The following is a 12,022-nucleotide window of genomic DNA, read 5'->3' on the forward strand; positions in this document are numbered from 1 at the left end:
TAAACATTAAAAGTTTCTGGAGCAAAAGGCACGTCCCTATTAGCTGAATCATGTGCTCAGAAGTACACGGAGAATGGGAGGCAGGGCAAGAAAGAAACAAATCCATGCCATCGCAATGTGCCGTTTCTACCAACAGGTATATTGTGAACAACAAATACCCGAGGCAATCAAATAGGGTCTGACGGGGACACATCTTTTGTCTGTGGCCCTCAGACTATGCAAATTACTGCAGGTGTAAAATCACTGGCCATCCCACTGCCTGCGGGATCAGGAATCATGGTGGCCAGAGCTGGCACTGCCTCAGCTCCATTGCATGAGTGGTGCCAGTCACTTCATCTGCCCATCTTACAGTGGACCATGAGGTGAAGAGTAACTGACCTGCCGACATCAGCAGTCTCTCTTAAGGCATAAGATAGGACCAATATGAGAGGTGATGTTGAAAATCTAAGAACTGCTCTGCAAAACTCTAGAACGAAATGAGGGTAGAGAGTTTTCTCAAAAGCTCGCAATATTGTTGTCTCTCTCGGTCACTTGCTGCAAGAAGCCTCTTCTCTTAGAGGGGAGAAGTGTTCTTCCTGTGGTGTGTTTTTGCACCATCCTCCCATCAGGTCTCTTAGGTTTCTGCTTGCAAACCTTCTCCATGCACTTAAGGATTTTACTGGCATTTTATTCAAGGCCATTTTATCTTCTGACAGTAGTAGCCCAATGCCAAAGCAAAAAAAAAAAAAAACATGTTTAGGATTATGTTACTATGGTACCCTACTTCTAGGTACCAAAATCTTTCCTGATTATCCATTAGCTACACTAATGAGCCACTCCCTAATGTGATGGCTTCAAACAATGGCAACCATCAATTTTTCCCACAGATGTGTCACTGGGACAAAGGCTTAGGAAAGATAGATAGTTCCTTTTGGCTCAATAGGATCGTTGCAAACTGCTTGACTGAAATCCGGAGGACCTCCACTCAAGACACCTGGCAAGCTGGTATCTACTGTCAGCTTAAAGCTCACCTGGGGCTGTGAGCCTGGGAGAAGATCCCCACAGCTTGCTCAGGCTTCATCGTGGCTTAGTGGTCAGATACTGAGAGTGGGCATTCCCCAAGAGAGAAAGAGGTAGCCTGACCCCTAAGTCTTCAGCCTGGATGAAAACATCAAGTCCTTCCTGCCTTATTCTATTTACTCTTGTCTCCTCACATTGGTAGAGCACCCAGAATAATGGCATGTGGTAATGAGAAGAGTGAAGGCACTTAGTGCATTCTGATCTTAGTGGAAATGGTCCTAATGTTTTCACTAGAGCTGGAATTGGCATGTATTTTGAAATAGCAAAGAAATATCTATCTATTTAAAAGTTTCCAAGCTATTTTAAAAAGACTAAATGATGAATTTTTTGTTTTGTTTTGTTTTTGAAGTAGGGTGTCACTCTAGCCCAGGCTGACCTGGAATTCACTATGTAGTCCCAGGGTGGCCTCCAACTCATGGCAATCCTCCTACCTCTGCCTCCCAAGTACTGGGATTAAAAGCATGTCTGGCAAAATTATGAATTTTTTAATGCCCTTTTGGCATTAGTAAAGGTTTTCATATACCTCTTAACCTATTAAAATGGTGAATTATACTAAGATATTTCAACCATTGAATCCTCCTTGCATTCCTGGAATAAGTTAGTAATGGTGACTAGTTTTTAACTACCTTAATTTATTTATTCACCTCTCTTTTATATTTTATGCCACTATCTTACCCACACTAAACTAAAAGATCCTTGAGATTAAGACATTTATTATTCATTGCTTCTTTCAAGTAAAGGCCAACAATCCACTGATTGGTAGTTACATAGAAATATATGTAGATTGAATTGAATAAATTATAAGTGTTCAGTGTATTTCAGTCTTCTTTGTCCTATTGCCTGGGGGGCAAAGAACACATTGCATTTGTGATTAGCAAAGTCTTGATCTCCCACTCCTTTTTCTCTGCTGTGTTTTCTTCTTGACCAAGGTCAAGATGCTACAAGTGGGTAGACACACAGCCATTGTCCAGGAAATCTAGTTATAGGCAGTCAGCTAGTGACATTGATGGCCCTGTCCTACTCACACACATATACACGTGCATATGCATACACTTGACCTTGCAAAGGATGATAATAGCATCCCTTTCCACCTGGCCAATAGAAGCAGTATGTCAATGGCCATATGCTCCTAATTTTATTGCTGAAAATATACGCTTTCCTGTTTTTATCCCTATTGACTACCTTTCCTAAAACAGCAGAGCTCTGAGTCACTGCCATTATTCTTCATGTTTCAGCCGCAAGGAAGGAAATTCAGAATTTAAATATGTCTTCCAAATGTGTGTGTGTGTGTGTGTGTGTGTGTGTGTGTGTGTGTGTGTATGTGTGATGGCTGAAGTTACACTGATGGGCTCCCAAAAAATACTTACTCAAATACCACATCTAGCATTTGAGAGAGATATTGCTATAGTTTCTACTTTTAGTATCAGTACTTCTTCCATATAAATATGACAAATGAAAGTCAGAGAGCTCTGATTCCAAACCTTTATTTGCAGACAGACAACTTCAACACCAATACGACTTCTACTGCAAACAGAATATTTTTAAATATTTAACAAAAATTTCAAATGCAGATGCAAAAGGGCAGAAACTGAGGAACTACTAATGTAAGCTTACAGGGAAAAAAATGCTGATCTGTAAATTTTAGGTTTCTTCAAACAGGTCATTTAAATTATAAAATTTACACAAGATTGGACTTTTAAGCCAAACAACATTAACACTTAATAAATTTCACCATCTGAAAAAGCTAAAGTCTCCACAAATGCATGTATCTTGTGTATACAGACAGTAATTAAACAAACAATCCTAAAACTGGACTTGGAGATGCTTTAAAAGTATAAGCCAGATGATAGAAATGAGCCCAGCATGGTGTAGTCACTGAAGAGATATTTGAATTGAATCTGTCTCAGTTGTCCTCAGTTGAAAATGAATCTTCAGAATGGAACCTCTGTGACAAGAAACATTCTTCACCATAATTCAAAAAATACAGAAATGGGGCTGAAGAAATGGTTTAGTGGTTAAGGCATTTGCCTGCAAAGCCAAAGGACCCTGGTTTGATTCCTCAGGACCCACATAAGCCAGATGCACAAGGGACACATTCATCTGGAGATCATTTGCACTGGCTAGAGGCCCTAGAATGTCCATATTCTCGCTCTCTCCCTCTCTCTCTCTCTCTCTCTCTCTCTCTCTCTCTCTCTCATTGCAAATAAATAATTTTCTTAAAAAAAATACAGAAATACAGGACTGAAGAGATGGCTTAGCAGTTAAAGTGCTCACCTGAGAAACCTAAGGACCCAGGTTCAATTCCCCAATACCCATGTTAGCCAGCTGTACAAGGTGTTGCATGTGTCTAGAGTTTGTTTGCAGTTGCTGGAAACCCTTCCATGCCCATTGTCTCTCTCTATCTGTCTCTCTCTCCCTCTTTCTATGTGTGTATAAGTGTGTGTGTGTGTGTGTGTGTGTGTGTGTGTGTCTTTCTCCTCTCAAATAAATGAATAAAATATATTTTTAAAAATACAGAAATGCAAGTAGATATAAACTAAACATACAATAATGGTATTACAAAAGAAGACAAAAGAACAACATTGGATGGAGAGTCAAAAAAACAAGTTCAAGTCCCAGTTCTACCACTTCCAATTGTCTAATGTTGGAAATTTCACTTACATTGTATGAACATCCACTTTCTTATAAGAATGGAAATAATACGGGCTGGGCAGATCACTTAGTGGTTAAAAATGTTTACTTGCAAAGCCAGCAGGCCTGGGTTCAATTCCTAAGCCACCCACGTAAAGTCAGGTGAGCATTCATTTGAAGATGTAGGATACCCTGAAAAGCACCCACACACTCACATACACATATACACACAAATGTGTAAATAATTTTTTTAAAGTGGTAATAATGGAATATAACATATTTTGTAAGGCTATTGTGAGCATCAAGTCAAATGAGCTAATTCTCATAAAGGACTACTAGAATATAATAATGCTTATTGTTATTATAATTGTTTAGTTTCATTCTCCAAACACTGAAGAATATCTTTGAAAACAATAAATGAATTAATCTGCAATATTAAGATAATTTCAATAGACATGAAAAGGAATACATGCTTATAAGATTATTTCCCAAAGGAATTCTATTTTATAAGGATAGCAAAGCAATGAAAATCAAATATAATAGATACTTTTGCACTTAACACAATGAATGATTTAGTCTATGCAGTTTTCTTCAGAGAAATTAACATAGGAAAACTAACATAACAATGACTATGAAAGTATTCAGGGGCTAGATAGAGAAATTCCTCAATTCTGGAACAAATTAGCAGATTTTAAGAGTAATAGATAAACTAGCTAAGATATAACATGTAAATCAGCTTTGAGGAGGCTGATACAAATAATTTTAAAAAGAAACAAAATATGTGTCACCTAATTCATCACAAAATAATGTTCAGAAAAACATGAAGAGGCTTTAAATATAAAAGGCTGAATCACACATCAAGATCTCTTTGCGATAATTGGACACTTTATTTTGCACAATAAAATGCTACACAGTGAAGCATGGTTTCCTAGTAACAGCAGTAATATTAGGTAAATAAAACAGAATTCAGCTTACAGCAATCAGCAATCATTCAGCTTCCATAAAAAGGTTGAAATTATCTAGGTACTTGTTTTTTTCATTTGCATTATTATAAGAAATGAAAAAGGGGGGACTGGGGAAATGGCTTAGCAGTTACAACATTGGCCTGAGAAGCCTAAAGACCTGGGTTTTATTCCCCAAGACCCCACATAAGTCAGATACACAAGGGGCACATGCGTCTGGAGTTCATATGTAGTGGCTAGAGGCCCCGCTATGCTCATTTTTTCTTTCTATCTGTCTCTTTCTCTCTCATAAATAAATAAATAAAATACTTTTAAAAAATGAAAAGGTTGTGGGGGGAGGGGGGCTAGAGAGATGCCTTCGTGGTTAAGGTGCCAGCCTGCAAAGCCAAATGACCCAAGTTTGATTCCCCAGGACCTACTTATGTCAGATGCCCAAGGTGGCATCTGGAATTCACCTGCAGTGGCTACAGGCCCTGGTGTACCTGTTCTTTCTCTCTCTCTCTTCCCAGATAAATAAATAAATACATTTTTAAATGAAAAATGCTGAAATTGACTTTCTAAATATAGAATTCCTTTTTCAACATTTAAGAAGACATTGAAGTAGGATCCCAATGTCCTCTGGAAAGTGTGGACCCTTTGTAGAAAGCATTAAATTATCCCCCAACAAGATCATCCTTCCCAGAAGAATGAAGGAGGAATCATTCTTCAGGGTAGAAATTGTAAAGGGCTAAGGCAAACTTTACCCCCATTCACTAGCACTTAATAAAGGATCTTCATTTTTGTCAAGCATTGGTTTGTTTGTTCTTTTTGTTTTTGAGAGAGAGGGAGAGAGAATGGGCATGCCAGTGCCTCTGCCACTGCAAATGAACTCCAGATGTACTCACCACCTCGTGCATCTGGCCTTACATGGGTCCTAGGGAATCGAACCTGGGTCCTTTGGCTTTGCAGGCAAAAGCCTTAACTTCTACGCCATCTCTCCAGCCTCCTCTTATTTTTAATATATAACTTTTATCACGTCTGAGCTCCGCAGCAAGATGGCATGGATAAGGTGAGATTACAAATGGGATAAAGGTTCTCAGAGCAGCAGGGAAGTTAGACATACTGTTAGCCCAAACTCCACTACCACATACTGTATGAAATAACCTTTTATACAAATCCTAACAAAGGCGGCCAGTGACCAAGCTCAGAGTTGCATAATGGAGTCATGCCACCTCCATGCAGGAAATTACATACCGTGTTGATTTCTAGTTCACAAGAAATATAGTTCTGCAAGTATACTGGGAAGCCAACTTGCCATCCCATTTGTATACCTCTGGGCCTTTCCAGACCCCTCCTTACAACTTCCTTTTTTCTGAAATATATTTTTGTTGTGTAAATATATATGATATTGCATGTGCATAAATGTTTGTGAATGTGAGAACAATGTGCACACTTACCATGACACATGCATGGAGGTCATATGACGGCCTTGGGTATTGGCATTGACCTTCCACTTTGTTTTGAGGCAGGTTCTTGGCTCATCACTGCCTTGGCCAGGTTAGCTGGCCCACAAGCTTCCAGGGGAGTATGCTATCTCACAGCCTACCTCGCTGTAGACATGCTGGGATCACAGGCTCCTAAAACACCATGCCATGTCTGAATTCAAGTTCTCACCTTGCACAGCAAACACTTTAGCCACTAAGCCATTTCCTCAGCCCTCTGTTCTGAATTGGTTAGTTTGTTGGCTTGTTTGTTTGTTTGTTTTGAGGTAGGATCTTGCTCTAGCCCAGGCTGACCTAGAATTAAGCGTGTAGTCTCAGGCTGGCCTGGAACTCACAAGGAACCTCCTACCTCTGCCTCCAGAGTGCTGGGATTAAAGGGGTGTGCTGCCATACCCAGTGGTTCTGAACTTTTTAAATGTAAATATTCTAATTTACATCTTAGTATCCTAGGTAGAAATGCTTCAGCTAAGTTAATTTTTGGTACTGGGGAATCAAACACAGGTCATTAGACTATACTAGCAAGTGCCTTAGCCACTGAGCAATCTCTCCAGCCCAGTATTTTTTATGAGAGAGAGAGAGAAAGAGTGAGAGAGAACTGGCACACCAGGGCCTCTAGCCACTGCAATCAAACTCCAGATGCATGAGCTCAGCCCAGTACTTTTTATTATTTCCTGACCATAGTGTCTATATACAACACATTACATTCATTTTTTTTTTTTTTTCTGTGAGCTCCTGGAAAACTATGCCTTACTTATTTTTTTTTAGCTTGCACCCTGAGTTTGATGCTGTGGATAGAATAAGTGGGTAAATGAATGAGTAGGTAGGTCTAAAGAAATAGCTTCATTAGTTTGAAGGTAAAATACAAGAATGAAAGAAGGGAAACTGGAAATTTAATAAAAAGTAGAAAACCAGGAAAAATTCTGAGTTCATATCCAATAAAATAAATATCTAAGGAATATTTCAGGAAACATTTGACCTGATCATACTTTCCCTTCTTCTCCTGTAGGTTGTTCATATATGTGTATATGCATTCACATACATACAATGTAACATTACAGAGGGTCACTGTGTTTCATGCCCTTCAAACCTTCTTTGCAAAGGAACTACATAGCTTATAAGATGCTTTGAATCGCAATTATTATGCATTTGCTACACTTGAAGGAACACTGGGAGGCTAGACAGAACAACTTAGGACTCTCAGCCTCTCTGAAAAGGTCTATGCCGTGTGGTAGCAATGTGGAATACCCAGCGTTAAAATGTGCCCTGTGGATAATCCTCTCTTCCTTCAAGCGCTGGTTTGAACACTTCACTGGCTAATGCCTTTCTTAATGCCTTCCACTGCACGTGGATAGAAACATGTGAAAGCCAGAAAAATATTGGACTTATGCTGTGTTAATCCTGTGTAACCAAATCCGTTTATATGGCTTCTGCAAAACTGAACAATTACAAAAGATAGCATTCATGTTAAAAATTAAAGAGATCCAGCCAATTAACTTAGGGCAGAAGAGAAAGCCATTGTTTTCAGAGAACAGAAACAAAGCCAAAGGAATGTTCCACCAGTGCTTTGTTTGGACTCAAAGTCCCGTTCATCTGAAGTCAAAGGCAGCCTACTAAACTTGCTGGCTGAACAACCAAAGCTGTAACATTAGGACTTTATTTCACGATCACAGCAAGGTTCTGTGTTGACTTCTGTTCATTGGCTGAACCTTCGGATCACAGGCTTGAACGTCCTAATTTGTAAAATAAAACCCAAACCAGCATGAAATCTAAATGGATGAAAACTCATGGACACACCTAAGAAGAGTCATTTAGGTTCTTGTCATTCAGGAAATGTGAGTATAAATCACTTGCACAGTTATTTCTGTCTAAATTCGAATGACCCAGCCATGAGGTCACCAACCCTACCACACTGCTGCACTGCTCCTTAGGCAGAGAGGAAATTATTTATGAGAAATGTAGTGCTCAGAGGTGTCTGGGATAATAGGCTCTTGATGTCACATTTTCTATGATTCATGGGAGTCTTGTGATTCATTAAACTGTGCTAAATACAGAAAAGAGAAAAATGAACATTTTGTGAAACTATACACATCTATGTAATAAAATAGAACAAAGGGTTCAAATATTAAATTTTAAAACTTTATTTAATAAGGACTCTGAGATTACGCTGTTTGCATTGTTACATATTATATGCTATACATTGACTTTTTTTAAAGCCCTATTTGTTAATCATGCACTCAAATAATCTTATAATATCCTCTTAAGGAAAGCATAATTGAACAGTTAAGAGAAGCCATTCTCAACTTATTTTCATCTGCAGAATATTCAACATGAACTATTCACATCACGTTCCTGTGGACCTTGAGTCTGAGCCTGTAGCCAAATGCAATTAGACTTGTGGGAAGCCTAGCATTAGAGTCTACATTTATGAGCCTAGTCCTGGACCAGATCCTGAAGGCTTTAACATGCAGTTCCAAATTCTTTGACACACCTTCTATCCAGAGGTGGAGCCCTTGTGCCTACCCTGTAAATCTGTGTAGCCTTGTGACTGTCTCAATCAATAGGATGAAGTGACAGTAATGCTGGGTAACTTCTGAGTCTAGGTCAGAAAGGCCCCACTACCGGCTGCCCTGGGAATTGTGATCCTCTGGGTGCATAATTTAAAGTCCCTTCACAACCCCAGGTCATGTTGAGAAACTTACGTAACATGAAGAGGTCATGCATAAGTGGTCTGACAAGTGTTTGCACCTAAGATGCGTATAGGTGAAGGAAGAAACCATTAGCTCTGTGGTTCTCAACTTTTACCGTGCACCAGAGTCTACTGAAGGGAGATGATTTTGCCCAGTTGCTAGTTTCTGCCTGGGTACATCTGGAAGGGGCCCAGACAATTGCATGTGTAAGTTTACAGGTGCTCTGGAGGCCACACTTGGAGAACCAGTGTTCCAGATGACCTGGTGAGAGGGTCGCGTCCGGGAGCAGAGATCGGTCATCCTTCTCTGCTCCATCTGCAGTCCTGGTCCACAGCACTCGGGAGTAGAATTGCCCCATTTTATTACTTGCAAAAAAGTAGAATGGTATGAAAATGAGGAAACTGACATCATAGGAAACTTTTGATTCTAGTTTATTTCAGGAGTACAGAAGTCACAGACTTTCATGTTTAATCATTTGCTTTTGTGATTCATAAGATACCACCCACCTCACAAAATACCTAGTTTTTAGAATCAGAGGTGGGATTTGAATTTTACCCCTGCTACTTTAAAGGTTAACGATGCAGCTAGGAAAGCTGGTGAATGAGCCCTTGGAATTTGTATATCCAAATCAAAAATTCCAGTTCTAGAGCTGGAGAGATGGTTTAGTGGTTAAACGCTTGCCTGTGAAGCCTAAGGACCCCAGTTCAAGGCTCAGTTCTCTAGGACCCACGCTAGCCAGATGCACAAGAGGGCGCACACGTCTGGAGTTCATTTGCAGTGGCTGGAGGCCCTGGTGCACCCATTCTCCCCGCCCCCCTCTCTCTCTCCCTCTTTCTCTCTCTGTCTGTGGTTCTTAAATAAATAAATAAACAAAATTTTTTTAAAAAATTCCATTTCTAGCCAGGTGTGGTGGCACACACCTTGATTCCCAGCACTTGAGAGGCAGAGGTAGGAGGATCACCTTGAGTTTGAGGCCAGCCTGAGACTACATAGTGAATTCTAGGTCAGCCTGGGCCAGAGTGAGACCCTTCCTTGGAAAGCCCAAAAAGAAAGAAAAGAAAAGAAAATTTCCAGTTCTACCACCTTCTAGCTTTGTCTGACCTGAAGCAACTTTGTAGATGTGCAACAAATCTATTGTACTATCAATAGATAATGATTATTGCGTAGTTACTTTACTTGTTGCTGTGACAAAATCCCTAACCAAAGCAAATTAAGGAAAGAAGGGTTCATTTTGGCTCATGGTTTAAGAACACAGTTCATCATGGAAGGAAAGTCATGGAGACAGAAGCATGAGGAAGCTCATCACATTGCATCTGAGATCCAGAAGCAGAGGGATTCATTCTGGTGTTCCACTCACTTTCTGCATACATATGTATAATTTATTTGAGAGAGAAAGAGGAAGAGGAAGAGAGAGAGAATGGGTGAACCAGAGCATTCAGCCACTGCAATCAAACTCCAGATGCATGTGTCACATTATGCATCCAGCTTACGTGGGTCCTGGGAAGTCAGACCTGGGTCCTTTGGCTTTGCAGACAACCACCTTAACCACTAAGCCATCTCTCCAGGCCACTTTATGCTTTTTATTCAGTCAAGGCTCCCAGCCCATTAAATGGTACACCCCATTTTGTTTTGTTCTAACCTCCTCAATTAAACCTTTCTAGAAGCAGTCTCACAGATGTGTCTCTTAGGTGATAATCCCATCAAGTGACATCAGAATTAACCATCATAAATATGTCAGCTAATGAGTCTGAAATGACAACTTTCAGTAATGAAATGACCAATGATAATCGTAAATGTTCAAAACATAACCTTCAGGGGCAAGGTGATGGCTCCGTGGGGGAGGTGTGTGCCAGGCAAGCCGGAGAAGCTAAGTTCAGAAGCTCAGCATCCATGCAAATGCCAGGAGGACATGGTGGTCCACCTGGAATCCCAACATTCAGGACACAGAGCTAGGGGATCTTCCAGGCAGGCTGAGTAGCTAGACTCGCCAAATCAGTGAACACCAGGTTCAAATGAGAGGCCTATCTCCATAAATGAAGTAGATAGTGACTGAGGAAGGCAGTGTCAATCTCTGACCTCCACATCCATGCACACGCCTGCACACACACAGGCACCCAAACATGGCGACATGCATACACAAACCTACACACACATGAATGCATGCAAAAAGAAAGGAAAGCTCCCCTGGCATTCGGTCCTGAGGAAACAACTCTGCAATTGCCTCTGGGCTGGTCCGGCGATGTGCGGGCCATCAGGACTTATGCAGCAGAGCAAACATGAATGTTGGAGTTGCCCACAGTGAGGTGAATCCAAATGCCTGTGTAATGAAGAGCCGGGGTATGTGGCTGACATATGCATTGGGAGTTGGCTTACTTCATACTGCCTTACTCAGCATTCCCTTCTTCAGTGTTCCTGTTGCTTGGACCTTAACAAATATTATACATAATCTGGGCGTGTATGTATTTTTGCATGCAGTGAAAGGAACACCTTTTGAAACCAGGGGACAGCAAGGCTCCTAACGCATGGGGAACAACTGGGCTATGGAGTACAGTTTCCATCGTCCAGAAAATATTTTACAATCTCTCCAATAATTGTATACTTCCTGGCAATTTTCTATACAAAGTATGATCCAACTCACTTCATCCTAAACACAGTTTCTCTCCTGAGTGTACTTATTCCAAAGATGCCACAACTACATGGTGTTTGGATCTTTGGAATTAATAAGTATTGAAATGTTATACAATTAAACAAAATTGTTAAAACTACTGAGTTTCTTGTAAGGAAGGAGGAGTTAATAAAACACACAGTTGCTGTGATAGTGTGAAATGAAAGGAATTTACATTGGAAGACCAATTGTTGGTTCCTTGTATGCTGCCTTGAAATGCAGAATTCTACTAAAAGATGCCTCTGTTTATAATTCATCTGGTATATTTCTGAGAGAGGCTTTATACACAGGCTGGGCAGACTCAGCTTATAAGTTAATGGCAGCACAATGAAGTACAGTAGTTAAGTCCAAGGAAATAAGATATTTATAAGAAACTAGAACGAGCTATAGTGAATGGGCATTATGTTAGGAAAAGAAAATTTCCAATCATTCAGTCATGTTTAAGCAGGCTTACATACAAACCCAAATCATCTCCACATAAGTTTTTATTCCCATACATATTCCTCCTACTTTATATGAAGACATACACCCTCTTGC

The 12,022-nt window shown here is 40.2% G+C and overlaps 1 pseudogene; it reads left to right on the plus strand.

Annotated features, from left to right (window-relative positions):
- The first annotated feature begins 11,091 nt into the window (after positions 1 to 11,091).
- On the plus strand, positions 11,092 to 11,605 carry LOC105944113 (annotated as a pseudogene).
- The last annotated feature ends 417 nt before the right edge of the window (positions 11,606 to 12,022 follow it).

Source organism: Jaculus jaculus, chromosome 7 (genome assembly GCF_020740685.1).
Source record: "Jaculus jaculus isolate mJacJac1 chromosome 7, mJacJac1.mat.Y.cur, whole genome shotgun sequence".
In the NCBI taxonomy this organism is placed as follows: Eukaryota; Metazoa; Chordata; class Mammalia; order Rodentia; family Dipodidae; genus Jaculus; species Jaculus jaculus.